Source organism: Puma concolor, chromosome B1, assembly GCF_028749965.1.
Source record: "Puma concolor isolate L17-30 chromosome B1, mPumCon1.1.hap2, whole genome shotgun sequence".
NCBI lineage: Eukaryota > Metazoa > Chordata > Mammalia > Carnivora > Felidae > Puma > Puma concolor.
This window is the reverse complement of record NC_141670.1, coordinates 80,432,391-80,454,537: the sequence shown is the minus strand read 5'-3', so window position 1 is coordinate 80,454,537 and position 22,147 is coordinate 80,432,391. Positions and strand designations below refer to the sequence as shown.

General features: G+C 38.9%; 1 long non-coding RNA gene across 1 annotated transcript in view; it reads right to left on the bottom strand.

Moving 5' to 3' along the window:
- Nucleotides 1-218: 218 nt before the first annotated feature.
- LOC147581718 (uncharacterized) overlaps nucleotides 219-22,147 on the bottom strand; it is a 36,742-nt gene continuing 14,813 nt past the window's right edge. The window contains exon 3 of the long non-coding RNA XR_015250184.1: nucleotides 219-940. This is a non-coding gene — a long non-coding RNA (uncharacterized LOC147581718). The remainder of the gene's footprint in view (nucleotides 941-22,147) is intronic.

Here is a 22,147-nt window from a genome sequence, read left to right as displayed (position 1 = left end):
TTTGGTGGGGCTCCTAAGGTTCTACAGGGCAGCTGTACTCCTGAGACATGGGTGGGATCTTCCTGGTCCACAAGACAGGCAGCCTTACCCTTTGAAACTGAGGAAGAGACAGCCTGTCTCAGGACCACTGGTGAACATGGCAGTCCTCACAATCTCTGGATCTCCTTCTGGGTCATTCCTTTCTTTCTTTGAACAAAAACACACATTCACAGCCAAATAGGCCTATGGTCTTGTCTTCTAGAATCCAAGAAGTCTGGCTGACTTTCTTCATTTTGTCCCAACTCTGACCCTTCAGTTCAAACTGGCAGTGTTTCTTCTACAATCCCATAACTTTATTGAGTGATAGTGCATTTATGAGCTTGGTGTTCTCTTTAGAACATGCTTTATCATTTTTTGCAATATGGACAAGTGAGAATTATCCAAATTCCCGAGTCTGGTTCCTTTCTATGTAACAATTCCTTCTGCAATTCATCCATCTCTTCTCTCATTTTACTCTTCTTTCCTCTCTCTGTTCTCTCATTCTTCAGTCGTGGGAATCAAGCCACTCCTTCAACACTTCACTTAGAAATCTCCTCAGTTAAATATCTAATTTCATCACTCAACAAGTTCTACCTTCCACAAACACTAGAACACAGTTCAGCCAAATCCTTTGCCACTTGATGACAAAGATCACCTTCCCTCCATATTCTAATAACATGTTCCTCCTTTTAGTCTGAGACTTCCCAGAATCACCCCTAATGTCCATATTTCTAGCATGCACCTCAAAACTCTTCCAGCCTCTTCCCATTACCCAGTGTCAAAGTATCTTCCAAGTTTTTAGCTATTTGGAGGCTGAGAAGTTCCAAGATCTACTGTTGGCAAGTTGGAGACCCAAGAGAACCAAACGTGTAAGTTCCATTCTGAGTCCAAGTCCAAAGGCTAGAGAAGACTGATGTCCCACCTAAAAGAGAAGCAGAGAAAGAGAATTCTTTCTTACTCAGCCTTTTTATGCTATTCCGGCCTTTGACAGATTGGATGAGGCTCACTCAAAAAATGGAGGACAATCTGTTTACTCAGTCTACTGATTCAAATGTTAACCTCATTCATAAACATCCTCACAGACATGCCTGGGTATAATGTTAAACCAAATATCTGGGCATCTTGGGGCCCAGTCAAGTGGGCACATAAAGTTAAGCATCACACCAAGTCAATCCACCTTGACCTGGTTTCTTGTCTTTTCTTCACACGTTTAACTCTAGCTTTACCTGTTTATCACAATATTCTGGTTTTGTCCAATAATCAGAGCCTTTCTAAGATACTGCTTGATTGCCCTAAAAATTACTACTAAGCTATTGATGAGTGCAAATGATTTAACAATTATACTGTCTATTGCATTCAACTTCTCCTTAAGGAAGAAAAAAATTCCTATTGTATTGTGGTAAAATACATATAGCATAAAATTTACCATTTTAACCATCTTAATATTTTTTTCATGTTTATTTATTTTTGAGAGGAAGAAAGACAGCATGGGCCGAGGAGGGGCAGAGAGAGAGGGAGACACAGAATCTGAAGCGGGCTCCAGGCTCTAAGCTGTCAGTACAGAGCCTGACATGGGCTCCAATTGACAAACCGTGAGATCATGACCTGAGTCTAAGTCAGATGCTTAACTGAGTCACCCAGGCGCCCCACCATTTTAACCATCTTAAAATGTACAATTTAGTGAGATTAAGTACCTTCCCAATGTTGCACAGCCATCACCACTATTTCCAGAACTTTGCAACACCCCAAAAGTAAACCCCATACCCAATAAGTAAATAGTCACTCCCTACTCCCCAGCCCCCCAGCCCCAGGCAACCACTAATCTGCTCTCTGTCTCTATGCACTTGCCTATTCTTGGGTATTTCATATACATGGAATTATACACCATGTGGCTTTCTGCGGGCTTTCCTTCACTTAGCTAAGGAAGAATGTTAGAAGGTGAAATTGGAAAATAGAATATATTTTGTGATATAAACATTTTGAGGTATCTTTAAAATCACATCAACTTTCTATTTAATTATTTTACCAAGGTTTAGGGAACTCATCTGTGACCCATCTCCCCCAGACATTGCCCCAGACATTATGTTATTCTTTCTTTCCATGGAGGTTTGAAGCAGCCAAACATAAGCTAGCATCAGGCCAGTGTGCAGAATGTGAGGACACCTCAGAGGGCTCATTTCACCCCCATCAGAGAGGCCTTCCTTCTCTGCAAGTGACCTGGCAAAACCATGGGAGTCAGAAGGTCATACAGCCCTGGGGGATAAAAGGATGTTTGCCCACTGACACTTGAGGTCTTGATGAAAATAAACGCAAGCACATCTCTGGCTGCAAAGTAAATTATTCACGGGCTTTATTTAAAAAGAAAGCATTTATAGAAAAAAAAATGGACATCACTTGAATTCCAAAAATCATTTCCAAAAAAAGAACATTTTTAATCAAATGTGAGTGAAAGAGACTGCATTCACAGTTCACACAGCACAGCTACTGAACTATCAAAGGATCCCAGGTTTGCTGAGATACTGATTTCTACAATGTGGGTGATTTGAAAGGATACACAGCTTTACTGGGAATGTGCTGTGCAGATGGCCAGCCCAGACTACGAGTCTGCTAAGTTTGATGGGAAACGAGCCGTTTGGCAACCCCCCAGTCTAAAGGGTCTGAGAATGGCATGCCAGAAGGGCCTGGGCCGCAGGAGTTGTTCTAAAACCCTAAGCCCTGGAGGCCCCACTTGCGGGTTTCAGCCTGTGTCACAGATTTTATGTGCTGCGAGCTTTCACAGCTTTATTTGGCCTAACCAACGTACCTAAGCAGCATCTTTACTTTCTCAGCTCTTCCTTTTTACTCATCTCCTATTTTTATTAATAACCAGACACAAAGAGGCTACCAATATTTTTAGTGCTGATTTCTACCCTGTTACTACTTATATTTTTGCCAAGATCGAAGTCTAGATTCATCTTCAAATCAGTTCATGTTGTTTTCCTGCTTCTATTTCAAAATATGGACCACATAGTCTTTATAATCTTATTTCATGATGTCTAGCTTAGATTTAATCATATACACAAGCTTCAGTAGCTCACTAAACAATGTGAGGATAAAGGAAGATGTAGGCCTAGTCTGAGCATGAAAGCTTTTATACTTTTCTCCTTCTTTTCAGTAGTTTCTGAGGTTTGTAACTGAACAGATTGAACCCTGGTTAAAAGTTCACAATTCCTTTTTAAATAACATCATTTCTTTTTTTATGGGGTCCGTCCGCCCAAAATGATCCCTGTGTTACAAGATAGATATTTAGTCGGTTAAGCATCTGACTTCGGCTAAAGTGATCTCGCGGTTCATGGGTTCAAGCCCTTGTGTCAGGCTTTGTGCTGATAGCATGGAGCTAGAGCCTGGTTAGAGTTCAGTGTCTCCCTCTCTCTCTGTCCCTCCTCCAATAATGATCTGTCTCTCTGTCTTTCTCTCTTTCTCTCAAAAATGAATAAACATTTTTTAAAAAGTTAAAAAAATAAATAAATAAAAAGATATGACTACCTGGGCACCTGGGTGGCTCAATTGCTGAAGTGTCTGACTCTTGATTTCAGTTCAGGTCATGATGTTGTGAGTTCGAGTCCTGTATCAGGCTCTGAGCTGATAGTGTGGAGCCTACTTGGGATTCTCTCTCTCTGTCTGTCTCTCTCTCTCTCTCTCTCTCTCTCTGCCCTTCACCCCCCTCCCCCACTCTTAAAATAAATAAATATACTTAAAATTTTTTTTTAATTCAAAAGACATGACGACAAGGCCAGGTCACTGGATTTTCACAAATATACCTGAATTTATCCACAAAAATAAATATGTGCCCTTCAAATAGGTAGCAACATTCCAAGGATATTGTTATTGTTTAAAATGATTTTAGAACTCCAGTTAGGAACTGCTTTCCTTCACTCACTGAGGGGATTACTTTGAATGTCCCCAATGGTTAAAAAAAAAAATCTTTTTCTCATCAGTAGAAGTTTCATTTCCAGAAAAAAACAAGTCACTCAATAAGGCAGATGGCAATTGACTGAATAAACTGCTTTAGCCTAAAAAAAAGGGACTAAAATAGAAGACTAGCTTTTTCTTTAATATGATTCCTTACATTATTTTCAACAGTAATTTGAAAAAGGGTTCATCAAACAATAGAATGATAGCAGTATGGTGAAAGAAGTGTCTAGACCTCCAAAGCAACTCCACTGAAAAGGAGGACTTTCAATTGAATATATGGATGGTTTTATTATTATTCTTTTAATGTTTATTTATTTTAAGAGAGAGAGATTGCAAACCGGGAGGGGCAGACAGGGAGAGACAGAAGATCTGAACCAGGCTCTGCACTGACAGCAGACAGCCCAATGAGGGGTTTGAACTCACAAACAGCAAGATCATGATCATAAGCCAAAGCCGGATGCTTAGCTGACTGAGCCACTCAGGCACCCTGGAGGGTTTTATTTTTAAGAAAAATAGGCTAGCCTTGTTTCATTTTCACAGAAACCCCATATTATTGGTGACTAGATAAGAGAGTTGGCTGTTTTTCAGCTTACTACAGGATATAATTTAACAATTCAATCTTTGGAGTGAACAAAGTACAAAACCTGAAATACCTTCATTGAACCATGCTTTAGTGATATCTTCCAAACCAAAATGTTCATATGGATATACAATCTGGAAGTCAATAAATACACTCTGTGCAACCAATAAACATATACTGAATGTACATATGAATATTAACAAAAATGTTAAAAGTTAGTTCTACCCTCTAGAATTTATACTTTTGGTTTCAAAGCCTTGTTTCCAAAGCTAATTTCATTAAGCATGTTTGTTTGTGACTGGGTTGCAAGAACAGCATATACCAGAATGTCAGGCACTGTACAAATCGATTTAAACAAGTTTTGTATTTCACCCACATAGAGATATTTAATACAAATAAACCTGTGTTTTATTTTTGTATTCTTATTGATGATGAAAGGAAGAGGGAAATTATTGCACACCAGGCACCTATTATACACAAGGATTGAACATGTTACGAATTTAATCCTCTCCACATCTCTGAGCTAAATACTTTTATCCAGATTTATAGATAAAGAAACCAAGTCTTAGGGAATTTAAACAGCAGAACACTGGCACATCACTGGCAAGTGGGAAAAACACACTCAGAATTAGCTGACCATGGTCAGAGATAGAAGTCAAAGGTCACAGCCATTTCCCCCCACCCCAAAAACACTGATGTTATCATTCCCCATCATCTTTTTTTCACTAATCTCAATAATTCTTTTGTCATACTTTTCTGCAAACTGAAATAGCGCAATTACCTCCTAATCTGGGAAAATAAAATGTTCTATGAATTTTTATCATGTTATTTATACAAGGAGCCTTTGGAAACCAGTTAAGTGCTTGAACCAGTTAAGTGTTTGGGTGGGACATATAAAAACAAAGCAAGCTAAATAAAGAATTGTTGAAGCAAATGAAGCAAATAAAGCAAAGGAAAAAAAATCACGATCCTTAGTTCAAAAACACTAGCAGCCTTAATCATCTATAGGGGTAATAGGTTAAACATTTTACTTATGAAAAGGATAAAGAGCAGATCCTTCAAATAAAATGTAAAAGGAAATTGAGAATCAACATCAGGACGTTTCATTTGACCTTAGAGACATATTTTACTGGTGACTCTTTTAAGAGTGTTTCTGATTTGTTGTTGTTATTGTCAATGGCCTCGATTTTCTAGCTTATCTCCCAGTTTATTTTGCCTCATATAGTTTGTTCATTTTTGCCTTTTATTTTCTTGTTCAACCCCTATTGACTGACAATTTGAAAGGAAAGAAACTAAAATAAAGCACCTGGTTTGAGTAATAAATTTTTGTAATTACCCTGATGGATAACAATCCATTTCCAAAATAAATGTAAGCTCCATAATTTACTAATATTTTGTGAGGGTCTTACCTTATTTCTGCAGGGTTTCATGCTCATTGTCATCTGTCTTTACCATTCATCACCCAAACTAACACTAACTACCAAGCTCCTAGAAGGGGTTAAACCTGAAGTGGCTGATGTTTTGACAGTGATATGTTAAAGGAAGGAAGGAAGGAAGGAAGGAAGGAAGGAAGGAAGGAAGGAAGGAAGAGAGAGAGAGAGAGAAAGAAAGAAAGAAAGAAAGAGAAAGAAAGAAAGAAAGAAAGAAAGAAAGAAAGAAAGAAAGAAAGAAAAAAAAAATGTCTTATTCAGAAATTTAGACTGGTGAATATTTTATCTGAGTTCTCAAAATCTCAAAATTACTTGCCCAATGCTGGTGTTTTTGGTTTGTTTTCTATAAGCCTCTGTCTGGCTTCATGCTTAAAAGGATATTCAGAAACTTGTGTGCATTGCTCATCTTAAATTGACATCTTATGAAGCTGAGCTGAGTACAGAATTTTCTTTCACTTCAAAGGACATACCACAGGGTACAGAGAAAGAAGGGTTGGGTCCTTCCAGCCAAACATTGCCCTCTGGCACTCACACTCAACTCCCCCGGGATGGAAGAGGGCAAACTCTGGCCCCAGTAGCCCTAGGTAACATTTCCCACAACCCTGACTCATAAATATTGACGTTTGGGAAAAACAAGCGCAGAAAAGAAAAAAGAGCTCTACCTCCCCCCCCAAAAAAAAGTTGTTTTCAAGTTAAAATGTTCATATATTTTCTAAAGCTTGATTAATATCAAAGATATTGATATAATTTTTAAAAATACCTCATCTTAACATCTTAAAATATAGTTTCATCCATCAACAACTAAAGAACATAGGAAACAAAATTTTTAACAGCGTTTTAAAATTTATTTTTCCATCAGGAAAATAGTTTATCAGGACTGGGTTGATGCAATTTTTCTAAAAGTAACTATAACAATGTTCTCAGAGAACATCTTTTCTGCTGAATACCAATTTTTAAATCATAGTGAATTTAAAATTCTTTATTTTCAGCAAGATCTTTTTTTTTCCTTTTAAATATTTGTCTCCACCTCTCTGTGCTTCAAAAAACGGAAATACTATAGTTAACTAAGACCTCTGAGAATTCTTCACAGACCCTAGGCCTGTTTGTTTCCATTGTGGAACTACAGCGCAACCTTGTGGTGTATGTCTGTAAATGGCCAAAATTACAAACCAAAATAGAGAATGCCTAGTGTTTAGCTTTTAGAAAATAAAGTATTGGGGAAAAGAATGTGGAATGGCTCTCTTAAATCATAATTGTGGATAGATGTCCTTATAGTTTCTAAAATAATATACCGTAATAATGGTTACTGATGAGTCATTGACATAAATTGACACAATTTTGTTTTAATTTTTTTTTATGTTTATTTATTTCTGAGACAGAGAGAGACAGAGCATGAGAGGGGGAGGGGCAGAGAGAGAGGGAGACCCAGAATCGGAAGCAGGCTCCAGGCTCCGAGCTGTCAGCACAGAGCCTGACGCGAGGCTCAAACTCACAAACTGTGAGATCATGACCTGAGCCGAAGTCAGTCACTCAACCAACTGAGCCACCCAGGCGCCCCGACACAATTTTTAACATTCATATTTTTTCACAATAATCTCCCTTTTTATGACTTTTCCAATTTTCTGAACACTGTTTCAAATGCTTTTAAGGGGAAAAATATCTTTAATAAGTGGCAAAGTAAACTAATATTTTACCAGCCCTGGGAGGATTCTTTTCTGCTTCGTGCCACAAGTACAATAAGCACCATCAAAAGACCAAAATAGAAAGATGCACTTGTCATAAGATTTTTCCCGAGCTGTCAAATTTTAGCTAACAACAAGTTAATTAGACTCATTTCCATTCTTAAAAAAGAAATGTGTTTTTTATATTTTTCCCCTAAAAGCAAAGACAATTTTATATGCCTTTCTTTAACAGCTAACAACACCATTGATGTAAAACCTTGTAGACAAAATGGTGATTCACAATAACTATAATAGTTTATTATGTGTTCTTAGGACTTTACATCCAATCTCTTATCTAATCCTTTCAACAACTCTATCGAATTAAGATCAGTCTCACCCTCTCAGAGAGTATTAACACTAAGGCTTAGGGAGATAAAATAACTTATTCAAGGTCACTCAGCTAATGAGTGACAGAAGGGACTGAACTCTTCAAAGCCCATATTCAGGCTTTGGCACATAGAAGGCCCTCAATAAATGTTGATTGACTCAGTGAATATATGCACCTGTTGCAGGATAGGAAAAGTTAGCCTGGACTAAATCCAGTCTTTTGACTCTCCATCCAGTAATTTTTCCAGTAAAGTTTAGACATACTTCGACTTTTCTCTTGCATCTACATGTAATTATACTCTTCTGAGCCTGCAAAGTGGCTTCTATTTTCCAGAAAAACACAAAGAAGCAATACCAGGCCAGAGTCACCTGAGTCTCACATCTAAGCTGTTTTATTCATGAGGTACTAACAGCATCTTTATAATTTTTGTGCCATAGGTCCCTTTGGAAGTCCAGTGAGGCTCCTGGGACCCGTCCCAAAATAATCTTAATAAATATATTAAAAGGGAAATCAACTGTTTAAAATAATATTTTCAGGGGCACAGGGGTGGCTCAGTCGGTTGAGCATCTGACTTCGGCTCAGGTCATGATCTCATGGTTCGTGAGTTCAAGCTCCACATTAGGCTCTGTTCTGACAGCCTGTCAGCGCACAGATCAGATCCTCTGTCCCCCTCTCTCTGCCACTCCCCCGCTTGCACTCTCCCAAAAATAAATAAATAGTTTAAAAATTAAAATAAAATGTTTTCAAATATTTTTTAAAAAACTAATTTGTAATATATGTACTCATGAATCCATTCAATAATGAAAATAGCACTAGTGGCGGATTTAATAACTACCTTATTGATATAAATGGTATTTTGAGATATCTGTAACTACTGTAATAAATTAATTATCTGTGACTTCTATTGGTAAGAGAGATATTGTTATATTAATAAGATATCTGATAAAGGGCTAGTATCCAAAATCTATAGAGAACTTAGCAAACTCAACACCCAAAAAACAAATAGTCCAGTTAAGACATGGGCAGAAGACATGAATAGATACTTTTCCAAAGAAGGCATCCAGGTGGCTAACAGGCATATGAAAAGATGCTCAACATCACTCATCATCAGGAAATATGAATCAAAACCATGATGAGATACCACCTCACGTATGTCAGAATGGCTAAATTTAACAACAGGTGTTGGGGAGGATGTGGAGAAAGAGGAACCCTCTTGAACTGTTGGTGGGAATGAAAACTGGTGCAGCCACGCTGGAGAACAGTATGGAGGTTCCTCAAAAAGTTAAAAATAGAGGGGCGCCTGGGTGGCGCAGTCGGTTAAGCGTCCAACTTCAGCCAGGTCACGATCTCACAGTCGGTGAGTTTGAGCCCCCGTCGGGCTCTGGGCTGATGGCTCAGAGCCTGGAGCCTGTTTCCAATTCTGTGCTCCCTCTCTCTCTGCCCCTCCCCCGTTCATGCTCTGTCTCTCTCTGTCCCAAAAATAAACGTTGAAAAAAAAAAAGAAGAAAAAAAAAAAAAGTTAAAAATAGAACTACCATAGGATCCAGCAGTTGTACTATGAGGTGTTTACCCAAAGGATACAAAAACACAGATTCGAAGGACTACATGAACCCCAATGTTTATAGCAGCATTATCAACTATATCCAAGCTATGGAGAGAGCCCTAATGTCCATTGACTGATGAATGGATAAAGAAGTTGTAGTATATATATACAATGGAGTATTACTCAGCAATCAAAAAGAATGAAATCTTGACATTTGCAAAGACATGGATGGAGCTAGAGTGTATTATGCTAAGTGAAATAGAGAAAGACAAATGCCATATGATTTCACTAATATGTGGAATTTAAGAAACAAAACAGGGCAACTGGGTGGCTCTGTTGGTTAAGCCTCTGACTCTTGGTTTCAGCTTAGGTCATGATCTCACAATTTTGTGGGTTCCAGCCCAGCATTGGGCTCTGTGCTGACAGTGTGGAACCTCATTGGTATTCTCTCTCTCCCTCTCTCTCTCTCTGCCCCTCCCCTGCTCACACTGTCTGTCTCTCTCAAAAATAGGTAAACTTAAAGAAAAATAGATGAACATATGGGGGGGGGAGGGAAAGAAACCATGAGAGACTCTTTTTAAATTATTTTAAAAAGTTTATTTATTTATTTTTGAGAGAGAACATGTGTGTGTGCACGAGTGGGGGAGGAGCAGAGGGGGGAGAGAGAGAGAGAGAGAGAGAGAGAGAGAGAGAGAGAGAGAGAGAGAATCCCAAGCAGGCTCCACACTGACAACAGGGAGTCCTACACAGGATGCAAACTCACAAACCCAGGACTGAATCATGACCTGAGCCAAAATCAGGAGTCAGACCGACAGAGCCACCCAGGTGCCTGAAATCAGTCTAATCTTAAGAGTTACCTGTAGGGGTGCCTCACCTGGGTGGCTCAGTCAGTTAAGCATCCAACTTCGGCTCAGGTCATGATTCCCCGGTTCATGGGTTCAAGTCCCTGGAGCCTGCTTTGGATTGTGGGTATCCCCCTCTGCCTGCTCCTCCCCCACTCACTCTGTGTGTGTCTCTCTCCCTCTCAAAAATAAATTAAAAAAAAATACCACTTAAAAATTAAAAAAAAAAAGAATTACCTGTAGACAAGTCTTTTCAAAAACTAAATTATAAAACAATTCTTAAATTTGAAAAATTCAGTACATATACTTATTTACATTTATCTATATTCTCTTGATTACTATGTGAGATATGTACTTTACTGTGAATGGTCTGAGGCGAGTCTCCAAAAATAAGCATGCCTGGGTTCTGGGAAGGTATTAAAACACCCTTGCCTTAATCTTATGACATTAATCAGTAAATAGTTATTGACTGCCGATAATAATAATTGCATTTGATTTAGCAAATATTTGTTGAACAGCTACTATGTACCACATACTCTTCTGGAAGTGTTAGGAAATTAGTAAAAAAAAAAATGAATAATTTTGTATCATTTGTGTAGCACTTTATAATCTTCGAAGCAGGTCTATATACATCCTTCATTCAAGCTTAATTACAACACTGAGAGAGAGGTAAGCAAAGTATGGAGACTTATTCATTAATTCTTTATTTCCACAATAAATGCTACTCCAAACACATGGTGGATACTCAATAAATGCAGACACTGTGTGCTCTGTTCTTATTCCTTAAGCCCCTGAATTAGAACACTCAATTAAATTTGAATTTCAGATAAACAACAAGCTATTTAATATAAATTTGTCCCATGCAATATTGTCACATACACTGTATTCATTTAGTGGGGCAACCATAACAAAGTACTACAGACTGGGTGACTTAAACAACAGAAATTTATTTTCTCAGAGTTCTGGAGGCTAGAAGTCCAAGATCAAAGTGTCAGTAAAGTGGGTCTCTTCTGAATCCTCTCCTTGGCTTGCAGATGCCTGTTTTCTGATGGTGTCCTCAAGGGTCTTCCCTCTATACCTGCCTGTATCCTAATCTCCTCTTCTTATAAGACACCAAGCATATTAGATTAGGGGGCCCATCCTAGTAACCTCGTTTTCTCTTAATTGCCTGTTTAAAGGCTCTATCTCCAAACACTGTTGCAATCTGAGGTACTAAGATTTTGGGGAGGATAGCAGATGTTGACGAGCATGGGGACGAATAATGCTGGAACTTCTTTCCTTTATTTAGCACTGCCTCAAGTACCAATCATTAAAGTCCTGTCCTGTACCAGGCCCTGGTAGAGTCCCTTTACAGTAGCTTAGTTAATCCTTTCAACTACTCTGCATGGTAGCTACCTATTGTCAAATTGCAAATGGGGAAGTGGATGCTCAGAGAGATTTTCTGAAGTCGCATGGCCATGGCGACTGTCTTTTCCTTTGCTTAAGTGAGTTGAGAATACATACGATCTACATTTGAAGAGCTAACTGCAAACACAAGACAGTGGGTGGAAGTTTATGACAGGTAGCTCAGAGAGGAAGTCCTACCGGAGTCCAAAGACGGATGAGGGTGAACAGCAGGGAAATCTTCACACAGGAGATGAAACCTGGGCTGCGTCTTAGCACATAGGTTAGCTTCAGCTGTGAGAGGAAGGGCAGGGAGAGCGTTCTGGGGTGGATGGGCTCAGTGGAGAAGCAGCACTGGGCAGGTGTGCTGTGACTGTAAACACACGGATGGCCTGAGGATATAGGATATAGGGGACAAGGCCTTATTGTAGAGGCCTGGGAATGCCAGGTAAGAAATATGGAGTTCTTCTAAAGGCTGACATGGAGCAAATGAAGGTCGTTAAAAGAAGAAAATTGACATGATCAAAAGAAGATTTTATCATGTCATCTGGGAGTAGCAGGCAGGCTAGCTTGAAACAGAAAGACTATCTAGTAGACCCCTGACAGTTCATGCCTATGATAATAAAGACCTAAATAAGAATAATAAACAGGAAGGTACAGACAGCGCTACAAGGAAGGAATTATCAAATCTGAGTCATGGAAGGGCCAGGGAGAAAAAGAATAACGAAAATTCCTTTACTGCACCAGGGTATAGGGGAAATGGCACCTGAACAAGAAACTGGGAAGTTGGGTATAAGAGGATAAGCAAACCAGCTCACTCAGGGTATGATCATTTCTCTAAAAATTATACTCTAAGATTTTCTGAATGATCTGGAATTTTGACTATGTCCCCAGCTACACAAAAGTAACTCAAGCCTATGGGTGAGGCACTTATCTCTTCTCTATCCTCCCTATTCCACCCATGACCTTGCCTAGCACCTAAGACCACAATCAGTCAGTTGTTAACTGTAGAGGACATCTGTTGTTCCTGTTTGCCCAATATCACTCCACCCCCCTCCCCATTCATCTGGTAATGGCATTTGTCTTCCCACTAAAAGACTCATTCCATGCTGTACAGGAGGGCCTGAATGCCGCCCCCCCCCACCCCTACCTCACTCCACCTCACCCAACCCCACCCACCCCTAGCCCAGCTACAAAAACAAGCACATAGCCCAGACCTGGCCAATTAGACCACCCTGTACCCGCTCCACAGCACAGGTTCAGGAACAGGCATGTGGCTGGAGCCAAGCCAATCATTAATTATAATTATTATTAAGAAATAATAAGGAATTAGGGCACCTGGGTGGCTCTGTTAAGTGGTCGACTCTTAATTTCAGTTCAGGTCATGATCTCAGGGTTGTGAGATTGAGCAAGGCATAGAGACTGCTTGTGATTCTTTCTCTGTCTGTCTGTCTGTCTGCCTCTCTCTCTCTCTCTCTGTCCTCCCCTGTGCCCTTTTGCTCTCTCTTGCTGAAAGAAAGAAAGAGAAAAAAAGAAAGAGAAAGAAAGAAAGAAAGAAAGAAAGAAAGAAAGAAAGAAAGAGAAAGAAAGAAAGAAAAAAGAAAAGAAAAGACTTCTTTCTGCTACAATTAAGGTCCATAGTAGGAATTCAGGGTTAAAAATTAAGGGTTAAAGATCAAAGGATGAGAGGAGGTCTAGGAAAGAGATAAGAGAAGCAGAGTCTCAGCAAAATTGTTTGGACCCCTGGGTCCAGCCATATCTGAAGTTAGCTGAACTTCTGAACTTTCCAACTACATCAACAAATTCTCTTTTTTTGCTTTGAGAAAAAGAAATTAGATTTCAATTACTTACTACCAAAAAAAAGTTTGGGGTGCCTGGGTGGCTCAGTCAGTTGAGCCTCCGACTGCAGCTCAGGTCATGATCTTCCGGTTTGTGAGTTCGAGCCCTACGTCAGGCTCTGTGCTGACAGCTCAGAGCCTGGAGCATGTTTCAGATTCTGTGTCTCCCTCTCTCTGCCCCTTCCCCGTTCATGCTCTGTCTCCCTCTGTCTCTCAAAGATGAATAAACGTTAAAAAAAATTTTTTTAATAAAAAAAAAGTTTTTATATAGTTAATTTTACTTACTAGCTTTTTACTAAAATGTGTCCTGCCTGTGCCAACAGCCCACATCATCTTAGAGATCTTTTATTGAAGTTTCTTCATTGGCCACCCTAGGTGTGTTATTCTCCCTCTCAACTCTGCCTCCCACACCTAGTTATTTGCATTTACTTTGAAGAACATTTAAAAGTTCTAGCAGCACACCCTCCCACATGTGACCACTAAGAAAGGAGGATCTCCAGAAAAGTCTCCAAAAAGAGGAAAGCAGCAATGGCTCAGCCCAGGTAACAACTGTAGCCCTAGCCAACACCTTGATTTCAGCCCAGCAAATACCTGAGCAGAGAATCCAGCCATCTGAACTATCAAAAGTGTGAGATAATCAACCTGGGTTAGTGTAAACCACTAACTTTCTGGTAATTTGTTACCCTGCAATAGAAAACTGACATATGCCAGGCACAACTTTTCCTTCACCTTGGAAGAGGTAACTTAAAATGTCCTAAATGACTAGGACCTTAGAAAACTGAAATGGAGACATATGGGCAGATTCCAATGAAGCTGGGTAGCTGGAACACCTATATTCTTTTTTTGTTTTAAGTTTGTTTGTTTGTTTGTTTATTTATTTATTTATTTATTTATTTATTTATTTATTTTTGAGAGAGACAGAGAACATAAGCAGGGGAGAGGCAGAGAGAGAAAGGGAGACACAGAATCTGAAACAGGCTCCAAGCTCTGAGCTGTCAGCACAGAGCCCAATGTGGGGCTTGAACCCAGGAATCACGAGATCATGACCTGAGCTAAAGTCGGACACTTAACCAATTGAGTCACCCAGGTGCCCCAGGAACACCTATATATTCTGTTGAGCCTTCTTTGCCAAGAGAAGCAGTTCTTCCAACTCTGCTTAAAGAGGTTATAGTTTCCCTCTGCCTGAAGAACTTTCCTGGCATACTGCAGAGGAGGTGTCTAGAGGCTGAAGGGGGTTGGAACTTTGAGCTGCAGCCTCAGACACAAAGACAATAGCCTTACAAAAACTGTTTAACCAGCTCCCACAATTGAATAAGGTCAAATCTTTGTTACATGCGTGTGTGTGTGTGTGTGTGTGTGTGTGTGTGTGTGTGTGTGTGTGTCCTGGTGTTTCTGCTTCTCTGGTTGAATCCATAGTGATGAAGGAGAGGTCATTGTCACTAATTCCATGTTCAAGGTATATTCTCTTTGCCCCAGGTCCTAGTGTCCTCCTAGTTTACCTTCCTCAAAGTGTTATTACCTACATCTCTGGAAGAGGCAAAATCATACCTATATTCCTCAATTTGGCTCAAGAGGTTCAGGACATATCAGGCTATCTTAATAAAATCACCATGACTTATCATCAACCCATTGTTTATATATAAAAAAGAATGATGTGAGAAAACTTAAAAGATTTTTGCTTCAAAAACTATAATTTTTTCAAAAGTGTTACCTTGATATTTCTCTTTATTCTGTGGGGGGTTTTTTGTTTAAGGAATGTGAAAAATCTAAAAAAAAAAAAAAAAAGATATCCTTTTGATTTATATGCAAGAGAAAGAAAAATAAACTGGCTGTAGCAATCAGGCTTCAATAAGAGAAACAGAGCCACTAGCGTTTTATGGGAATAAGAGATTTATTAGAGGAAATAGACCACACACTAATGTGGGAGCAGCTGAGAAAGTGAAGGTCAAAGGACTTGAGAAAGAGTCACTAACTAGTTCTCGAAAAGCACTGGCATGAGTGGGTAAGTTGGAGCTTGCAGGGAAATCTGAGAGGCAACTGCACCCAGCTGCTTCAGGGATCGTAAAGGGAAGATGTTCCCTCTGTAGAGCTAACAGTCTGCTTTGGGTGAGCAGGTCCAGCAGTTGGAAACCGGACAGTATGGAGGAGAACAAGAATCAGGTGGGACCCAGGGCACCTCTGCGTCTGTCTGTCTCACCAGGATGGCCTACTGAAAATAATGGTCTTTGCTTCTCTTCAAATTTCCAAATCTCTTGGAAGTTCCTCTTTGACCAACTCTCACTGAAAACTGGACACAGATGAGGACTCTGGGAAATGTAATTCCTAGCTTAACAAGAAGGCACAGCATCATCCAGCACACTAGCTAGGAAAAAAGAGGAACTTATTGAACCTAGGGTTCCTCAAAGAACTGAAGACAGGAATGAGATTAGGTCTCAGGAATACTCGAAAACAGGAACTCAAACACCATCACTTCTCTCAGTGTCTTGTCTCCCTTGTGGCACCTCCTTCCCTGCTTCTTTATCTGCTTCTCCACAGACTGACTTGTCCTGCAGGAAACCCGTGCCAACTGCTGACAACTCCTGAGTTTTGTTTCTTACTGTTTCTTCAAATGTATTAACTGGAGGGACTCTCCTAGCTCTATCTCTTGGTGCCTCATCCAAGACATGCTGGGAAAGGACTCATTGGCCAGTGGACTGGGTCATGTTATAATATCGCTGCTCCTGCTTTACCATGTGGATGGAGAGGGAAGAAGTTTCCAGAGGAAAGTAGAGTATTTTGAGCAAAACAGCTCAAAACAGGTATCCACTGCATGGGGAAGTACTTATAATATAACAGGCTCTATGCTAAGAGCTTTGCACATGTTATCTCATTTAATGCTTACGTCAACCCTCTGAGGTTGCTTTCCTTCTTGTTTCCATCTTACAGATAAGGAAATTGAGGCTCAGAGAGATTATATCTTATGAAAAGTCCTAGAACTCATAAGTTGTAAGATTGGTCTGCACTCCAAATACCACACCAGTGGCTTCCAATGTGTCAAGGAGCCCCAGTAGCTTTATTTGAATGTCATTATGTGATGGGCTTTCCCCCAAGACTGCATTTCAACAAAACTTACCATTTGTTTAACGTTCTTAAAAACCACTATGCCATATTGTACTACCTTCCTTTCCCATTTCACAAGTAGCAGAGACACAAAATGAGGACCTACAATACACATCTAAAGAAAAGTCCTGACTCTTGGTACAGAGTTCTTTTTCCTATTCCACATAGCTTCTGCACTCTTGATCATCCACTGCAGTAAATACAATAAAAGCTACTTTTAATTTCTTGTAGCAAGAGAAAAGCTGTGTTCACTCTCAAGTTCATTTAGTTTAGCATAATCAAAATAAAACCCACACTTGATATAATCACATAAATTGCTACTGACACTACTTCAGACTCAAGAACCTTCTAATGCAGATAAATATCAAAGCAAAATGGAACAATAGCTTGCAAGTTCATTGTTTGTTTTCCTTCCAGAATTTCATTATCAACAATAACTAATAAATATTGAGCATGCTATTATAAAGTACTTACCAGGCATAATAGAAAAAATTGAGCATGTAAAACACAGCCCTAGCCCTTTTTTTATTTAAATTCCAGTTGGTTAACACAGTGTAATATTAATTTCAGGTGTACAATATAGTGATTCATCACTTCTATACAACAGCTGGTGCTCATCACAACAAGTGCACTCTTTAATCCCATCCCCCCACCTACCTCCCCTCTGGTAACTATTAATTTGTTCTCTATAGTGGAGAGTCTGTTTCTTGGTTTGCCTCTCTCCCCCTCTTTTTTACCTTTTGCCCATTTGTTTTGTTTCTTAAATTCCACATATGGTATTTGTCCTTCTCTGATTGACTTATTTCACTTAGCATAATACTCTCTAGCTCCATCCATATTGTTGCAAATGGCAAGACTTCATTCAAATGGCTGAGTAATATTCTATTGTGTATGTGTGTGTGTAGATAGATAGATACACAGATAGATAGATAGACCACATCTTCTTTATCCATTCATCAATTAATAGATACTTGGGCTGTTTCCATTTCCATAATTTGGCTACTGTAGATAATGCTACTACAAACATTGGGGTGCATGTATCCCTTGAATTAGTACTTTTGTATTCTTTGGGTAAATACCTGGTAGTGTTAATTGCTGAATCATAGGGTAATTCTATTTTTAACTTTTTGAGGAACCTCCACACCGTCTTCCAGAATGGCTGCACCAGTTTGCATTTCTGCCAACAGAGCAAGAGGGTCCTCCTTTTTCCACATCCTTGCCAACACCTGTTGTTTCCTTGGTGTTGTTGATTTTAGCCATTCTGACTGGTGTGAAGTGACACCTCATTGTGGTTTGGATTCATATTTACCTGATGATGAGTGATTTGAGCATCTTTTCATGTGTCTGTTGGCCATCTGTACATTTCCTTTGGAAAAATATCTATTCATGTCTTGCGCCCATTGTTTTTTGATTATTCATTTTTAGGGTGTTGAGTTTTATAAATTCTTTATATATTTTGGGTACTAACCCTTTATTAGATATGTCATTTACAAATGTCTTCTCCCATTCTGTAGGTTGCCTTTTAGCTTTGTTGATTGTTTTTCTTCACTGTGCAGAAGCTCTTTATTTTGACGATGTCCCAAAAGTTTATTTTTGTTTTTGTTTCCCTTACCTCAGGAGACATATCTAGAAAGAAGATGCTACAGTCAATGTCAAAGAGGTTACTGCCAGTGTTCTCCTCTAGCATTTTTGTGGTTTCATTCACTATCAAAATACCAAGAGCAGTTTTCACAGAACTAGAACAAATCCTAAAATTTGTATGGAACCACGGAAGACCCTGAATAGCCAAAGAACCTTGAAAAAGAAAATCGAAGCTGGAGGCATCACAATTCCAGACTTCAACTTGTATTATAAAGCTATAGTGATCAAAACAGTATGGTAGTGACACACAGATTAATGGAACAGAATAGAAAACCCAGAAATGAACCCACAATTATATGGTCAATTAATCTTCAAGAAAGCAGGAAAGAATATCCAACGGGAAAAAGACAGTCTCTTCAACATATGGTGTTGGGAAAACTGAACAATAGCATGCAAGAGAACGAAACTGAACGACATTCTTACAGCATACACAAAAATACATTCAAAATGGATTAAAGATCTGAAAGTCCTAGCCTTTTAAATTTGGTTGAGTGGATAGAACACAAACATGGAATATAATCAACTATTTATGGTAGCCTTCTAACCACTAATGAGTGATACGGAATAGGGAGTAACACTGAAGCCTGGAACAGTCAGAAAAGGTACCTCAGGGGAGATAGGAGTTGAAAGCTTGGACTTTAACACTTATTCCTACAATTCATTCATTCATTCATTCAATATTTATTGAGTTGAGCATCATGCTTAATACATGTAAGAGTAAATGGGCAATGGTATTTAGGCTGGAAAGAGGTATGAGAGAATCAGAAGAGACATTATTCCACTATCAATAGTACAATTGAAATGTGTACTCTTCACTCTCTCACCCACCAGGCACTTGTTGAGTATGTCTTGCCTTCTGAGTGCTGTGCTAGATCCCTCTTTAAATGAAGTAAAAGATAGCCCATCACTGTCTACAAAGATACAGAAAACATTTAAATAATAAGATAATTCTTTGTAAGAATAAGTGCCCAAATAGGCCTTGTTGAGGACAACTAGGACTGTAGCACAGAGTAGCCTCAAAGAAATGGGACAAGGAAAACAGTATGCACCATTCAGCTACTTACCATTCAGCTACTTGGAAGGGGCACAGCCAGTCACCCCATGGTTGTGCTCCAGGAAAAAGACATGGATCCTCTGCCACCTTGTATATTTATGGAAGTGATGAAAGGGGCAGGAATTATTCAACTGATTTGAGAAATTCAGTCTAGCTAGTACAAGAAACACCGTTTCGTGGAATGTTAATTTGCATATCAGCACCAGTTTCAAAAGAGACCTTGAAATTTATATCCCTCCTTGCTCAGCCAACTTATTGCTAGGCAGGGTTAACGTCCTTATCCAGGTGAGAAATAGTCCATCTTCTCAGCACTGTAGGAAATCAGAGTAAGGTGGGATGGGAAAATAGATCCACAGATAGGACTTGAATAGGTAAGAAGAAAGGGGATTGGGCATGGCATTCTAAACGAGGGGCTAGCACAGGTGAAGGTGCAGAGACAGAAGGCAGGATGCCATGTTCCCCATAGTAATTCAAGTGCTTAGTTTAGTGGCAATTAATAATAGGTAAATATTTGTTGGCTGACTGAGAGATATTTAGGAAATCTGCAAGCCTAACACATCCCAAACTTAGCCCATAAAATAAGTGGCAAAGTCTTGGGATACATTCAAAGCCACAAGAAAAAAATAGCAACAACTTTACCAGATTTACTGGTACATTAATTTAAATTAAAACATATATGTAGATATATTTGTTTCAATTTTCCACATTATATAGGAGCGTATGTGTGTGTGTACATATATGTATACATATATACATATATACACATACACATATATAACTAGATTGCAAAGTTTCAATAAATTCTTCAAACAAAACATGAGATTAAAAAAAAGAATGAAATCTTGCAATTTGCAACAACATGGATGGAGCTAGAGGGTATTATGCAAAACAAAATAAGTCATCCAGAGAAAGATAAATACCATATGATTTCACTCATATGTTGAACTTAAGAAACAAAACAAACAAGCAAAGGGAAAGGGAGAGAGAAGAAACCAAGAAACAGACTTAACTAAAGAGAACAGACTGATGGTTACCAGAGGGGAGGTGGATGGAAGGACATGGGTGAAATAGGTGATGGGGATTAAGGAGGGCACTTGTTGTGATGAGCACCAGGTGTTGTATGCAAGTGTTGAATCACTCTATTGTACACCTGAAACTAATACTACACTACATTAACTAACTGGAATTTAAATAAAAACTTAAAAACATAAAATGAGAGAAACTTCTTCCTTGTGGTAACTTCAGGTACTATCTTAGACCCCTGGGAAACATATGTTAACTCTTCTACACTATTAGGGGTACTGTATGGAAAAGCTGGAGAAGCATGAGTAATGGGTTCCTGTTAAGCAAAAGTAAAAGAAAAATGTGATGAAAATCTCAGCAAAGAGGTCAGTTGTAAGATTCCTAACCTTTTCTGGAAGAAAGAGTTGTTAGTTAAGACTAAGAACATCTTTTTCTTTAAATCAGAGGTAAACTGGATTATGTAGCCTCCACAGTAATTATTATTATTATATGTATGTATATAACATATACCATATATAATATGTATTATTATATAATTTTACATATAATACAACTAATTTAAATATAAATACATATAAAATAAATGTTATTGTATTATATATGATAAATGTTATAAATAGAAATACTAGTTTATATCAACAAGCTTCCACAATAAGAAAATGTCTACCTTTATAAACCATCTTAGGGGATTGGGCACCTGTGTGGCTCAGTCGGTTAAGCGTCCGACTTCGGCTCAGGTCATGATCTCACAATCTGTGAGTTTGAGCCCCGCGTCAGGCTCTGTGCTGATAGCTCAGAGCCCAGAGCGTGCTTCAGATTCTGTGTCTCCCTCTCACTCTGACGCTCCCCTATTCATGCTCTGTTTCTCTCTGTCTCAAAAATAAATAAACCACCTTAGGGGAAAAATAAACAAAAACAAAATGCTGCTATATGTAAGAATTTGTAACTGCACACACATACACTCTCTCAAATTTAAGATAATCCAATTAAGAAACCACAGTCCCCTCTTAAAGCTAAAATTTTTTAAGACCATGAGTGAAGATGACAAAAGTATAGCTAATGAGATATAGGATAATAGTTCATTATTAGAAATTTTAAGGATTATCTATAAGTAGAAAGAAAAATGGACCACCAAGATTCACTTTGGTATATTTTGCATAAAATTTTACTAGTCTTCAAGTTTCAAAATTTGCTCTCACTGCCTTGCTTCACTTCTTTCAGAAAATATATGTTGCACAATTTGGGGCTCCCTGGGTTAACTCGTATGGTCAGTTCAGTGTTGCTGTAAACTTCAGATCTGGATATTGTCCCCCATTTGCTCTTTGGAAAGATGCAGGGCACTTACTTCAGGACACCTGTCCTACTGTATTAGCTTATTAAAATTCTGGTGACAGTGTAGCTGAAAAGTCAAATGGAAAAGAATTTGAAAGTCTCAGCATCTTCCCTTCTGCTGATTTTTTAAAATGATTCTTGAGAAGAATGTTCCTATGCAGAATGACCAGGCTATGGCACCTGGAATCCCATCACTGTAACCCCTTCATAATCAGTGTAGATGGCCACACAGTGCATGCACCCCATAGTGATGAGAATCAATCATGAAAATGGCTGAAATAATTGGGTCAAATCTACAGCAGGCCAGTTGAGTGGTCACATAAAAATGAGGGCATATTCACAAATCATAACAGATCATACT